The sequence below is a fragment of the Mytilus galloprovincialis genome, chromosome 2 (genome assembly GCF_965363235.1).
Source record: "Mytilus galloprovincialis chromosome 2, xbMytGall1.hap1.1, whole genome shotgun sequence".
Classification (NCBI taxonomy): Eukaryota; Metazoa; Mollusca; class Bivalvia; order Mytilida; family Mytilidae; genus Mytilus; species Mytilus galloprovincialis.
The window spans coordinates 85166556-85171231 of NC_134839.1; the positions used below are offsets into that span (position 1 = coordinate 85166556).

Consider the following 4676-nt stretch of genomic DNA (forward strand, 5'->3'; position numbering starts at 1 on the left):
AAAAAAATCCCTGACACAATAGAAAACAAAGACATCTTGGCAAACATAAAAATGTCAAAAGCTTTCTTCTGACCAACAGTGGGGTCTTTAAGGGAAATATCAGTCGTCCGTTACTCATGACCAATGTGTTATGTTTTACAATTTGAAGCTCGAAAGGCACCATGTATAAACGCATGCAGAACTTGCAATTGTCATAGCCTCATAGACAAAGTACTAGCGAAAACTTGAGTTTCTTGGGATTGAAAATTTGAAATTTATAAATAGCTGTGCGATTAACCATTAAAAAAACCTATCAAAAGAAACAAATAAAAGTTAAGTCTTTTTATTGACAAAGGTCGTAATTTGAATGACTCATTAGAAATATGGTGCCAAAAATGTGTCAGGGCAGAACACTATTTGAATTTTCAATCTTTCCTGACTTGCAGAAAAAATAAATAACGCGTATTTAATTTACGTTATTGTACGCATAAATAAGAAAACAAAAATAAGGATAAGTAACTTGAAATATTTAAGATAATTAAAACAGATATCTACACAACAAGGGTGTCCATATCACAAGTGCCTGTATGTGCATCCGATGGCATCTGCACTGAAAAAAATACCTAGTAAATATTACTAGTTTGGCTAGTACTTCATTAAAAGTCCCTAGTAGATTATCAAACAACTAATTAGACTAGTATGTTTACTATCGTGGATGCATCGTTTTACCAGGAACCAGCTGTGCAACTGATAACAGGATTTCCCGCCGGACGAGTATCATATTCGCGTGGCCAAGTTCTGTTGTACATGAAGTGATGGCCGCAATCAAACGAATAAAGAACCTGAGTAATTTTTGGCCTGATTCATTGAAAAGCTGTAAGTATTTTAAATAATTCGTGTTTTATTTTATCGTCTTTACTTGTTTACACAAAAAAAGAACCACATCATCTCGCCTTTCACGTAAAATAAAATGTACAGAAGATGGTCAAGATAACCTTGTGACACGTGGAACAAACTTTATCTATTTAAGTTAAGATTTACAAGATGCAGATTTCGTTATTCTAATATTAACATCTTTTATTTTTAATACGAAAACTAAATTAATTAATATGGTATCCTTCTATTTCACCACAGAAAACCGTAACTTAAATCCGAAACGTTTTATGATTATATAATTAAAAGTGCGCCTCGTTATGAAATTAATATGGCTGCGCCCATGTAGTGAAAAAATATGAACCTGCCAAAACTAACACAGTCAATACATGGTATTTCTTCAATATTTTCACATCAAATATGAAATTGAGAAACATTTGAAAGCACCACAGAATGTACTTGATGACATACATGCACCATGTAGGTGTACACTTGCATCTTGACTCTGAGTGCACAAATGCATTCAAACAAGTAATAGCTTTTCTAAAAAGCTAGCCGTCTCTTAGCTTCAGGATGAAAGTAGAAAGTGTTAAAATTCATAAAGGCTAATACAATTTTTCCTAATTTACTAATGTTTTTTTGGGATTATTTACCAACACTGGATTAGAAAGGGTGATGCCTTAACTGTTTTTTTTTTAATTAAATATGAAAATATTTATAAAAGTATATTTTAAACATGGCTCTGGGATAATTATTGTTTTTGCCAGTATTTTAACTCTGTATAGCAGTATAATTGTAGATTTAATATTAATGCATACACATTACACTCGTTAATGTCTAACTTGAAATACTTGTATGCAATTGCATTAAAAAGCTATAAAAAAGGACATAAATGTTCAGTGTGTACTAAGTATCTATATATGTCTGACATGACGACTCACCTATCACACATAAGAAACAAAGTGAAATGTAGTTTTTTAAATACAATGTATTAGTAGAAATTGAAAGTAGAGTTCTAGTTAATCTATATTAATTAATATTGACAACACTACATGTAGTTTTATTATGGATTTTTGTATAATTTCAGGTTCTGAAAAAAATCACAGGGGATGATAAATTTGGATAAGAAGGATCGACCACCAACATGCTACACTTACTGGAACTTGATAAACCTGCAATTCACAAGAACAAGCCAAAGACTAGTATTACCGTACAAAGTGGTTGAGGGTATGGTCCCAGCTATCCAAACCTGACAAATTATTGGTAACAAGCAATCTTTACTAAAAAGGAACATCAAGCCGACACGCTTTGCAGACTTTGAAAATGATAATTTATAAATTTGGTTAAGGCTATTGAAACAACAAACTGTGAAAAGGAGCAATTTATAAACACATTCTTTGTCAAAACTGTGATTCATTGAAAGAAGACGTAGTGTGCGCCAAGTCAGTTGAGAGCTTCAAAACAGCTCACCAAGGCCGTCAATAGGAGTCCGCTCTCCCGTCAAGTTCAAGCCAGAATTGGGACCTTCGATGTAACAATGCAGATACATATAGCATGAAAAGTTTTATATAATGAACATTTATATTTATATCTATTGATGTTTCAGTACAAGTATGATTATTTGTTTTTGTTGTGATCTATGACATACATGTATAGTATAAACAATTTTGAGAAACTCAGAGAAAGTGTTATCTGTATACATGACAGTTCCGTGAAAATGTTAACCAACTTTTGTGTCAACTTATTCATTCATTTAAAAATTGATACAAGCCAATATTAGAATTCAATAGATTAAGACTATAAAATCAGTTTTGACCTAGGCCTGTTCAAGTTTATTAAGGTCAAAATAAGTTTAAACAAAGTTTCGTAATATAAAATATCAATGTACATGTAGGAGCAAACGGTGAAAATGATTTAGATCCTAGTGCAATATGAGATGGGTGACATGTATTTAGATCCTGGTGCTCTAGAGGGGTGACATTGAGTTGGATCTGTTTGCTCAAACTAAAATTTACAGTGCTTTAAAAAATGATAAGTGATCATGCTTTATAAAGTTATAAACTGTTAGGTACAATCTGTATACTTACTTCCTGACAATTTTATTTTTACTTCTAAGTGTTTTAAAATGTAAAATTTGAAGCAGTAAGACATAAAATAACTGATAAGTCTTACTTTGTTCTTTTTTTTTAAATAAATATTTGAGGGAGTGTTTATTCATTTTGGTTTTGCAAGGAGAGCTGATTGATTTAAACAGGGGCCTGCAATAACTAGATGGGTTATTTTATTAAACTGACGTTTAAAATTTTTTTCATCGAAATAACTTTAGAATTGTAAACTGAATATTCTAAATACATGTATGAAATATTGTTAATATTATTAGGGTACAGCTTATTAATAGTTTGAAACATGAATTTAATTGGTTACTTTGAAGTAAATTGAGAACATGTTACCTATTTGTTTGTTGTTGGTTGGACACCTTTTTCTATACTTGAAATTAACTACTTTGTATTGTCTACTAAAATGTATTTTACAGTTCTGATGTTATGCATCTTATGTAAATAAAATAGGTATAATTTATCTTTAAAATTATTTTGCTGAACCTGACACACTGACAAATTTAGTTACAAATGTAGGTAACTGTAAAGCTTTCAGGCCTAACATGGCGAAATTTAAGTGAGAATGTGTGAAAGAGAAAACAACAAGAACAAGGAGTGAAAAGAAATAGTTTTGTCTTTATTGACATTGAAGGTTAATTATCACTACAGATGCAACAAATTTTTATCTGCATTCATTGGCAACCAAAGTATACATTGTAAGTCAATTCATATTGAGGATATTGTGACCTATTGCTGATGGTTTTGCTAGTCTTTTCATGTCATTGTTGTATATTTATCTTTCACAATTATTGCTATTGTCATTGTGTTTCCTGAATTGAAAGATCACAAACACATATAACTACCTAGAAGCTTCCTGTTGATTTTACTGAGTGATGGATTTAGGGGCCCTTAGGCCCATTTCATGGGAAAAATTTAATTGATTATACCGTTAAAAATTTAACTATGACTTGAGTGAGCCCCCTTTTATGGCAGTCCCTCTTATTAAAAAAATTGGATTTATCATTTTTAACTTTGTACCAGTACAATAGAGAAATAGTTATAAGAAATTGCACTGCTATGAAACTATGCATACAAATCAAAATAAAAAAGAATCCTTAATCCAGTAACATTGCTACATCTAGGTACGAAAAAGTACCACACGAGGGTGACCTGGTACAAGTACTTATAGCTAGTAAAGTTACTAGCTGAAGGAGGTATTCCTACTAGGAAATGTTTGTAGAGTTACTTGAAGCTAGTAGAATCACTAGTCTTACCATGGATTTGCCACTAGGAGGACCTAGTTATGTTACTAAAAGGTAGTAAAATTACTTATTCAGACTAGTAAAGTCACCAAGCAGTCTAGCAAAATTACTAGGGACTCCTAGTGTAATTACTAAGTAGCCTAGTAAATTTACTTTGATGGCCTAGTATAGTTACTAAGTAGGCTAGTAAATATACTTCTGGCCTAGTAATCTCATGGACAGTAAGTTTACTAGTTTACCTAGTAGAGATTACTAGGTATTTTTTTCAGTGTGCATTAACCATAGTCCTCGGTCACAATGACTCGTTGTCCTCGGTCACAATGAGTCGTTATCACATATCTATAGGGCTGAATACTTATAAAGCTTTGTTAAAAATGATTTTCTTTTAATTGTATATCATAACAATTTTGAAATGCTAACATTGTATAGTTTACACATATATACACTGGCATAATTTATAATGAAC

At 31.5% G+C, this 4676-nt stretch overlaps 1 long non-coding RNA gene across 1 annotated transcript; it reads left to right on the forward strand.

The window, feature by feature from the left end:
* The first annotated feature begins 588 nt into the window (after nt 1-588).
* On the forward strand, nt 589-3429 carry LOC143064672 (uncharacterized). Its single transcript, XR_012975305.1, has 2 exons — nt 589-855; nt 1940-3429. It is a non-coding gene; the product is annotated as an uncharacterized LOC143064672 (long non-coding RNA).
* Nucleotides 3430-4676: the final 1247 nt, after the last annotated feature.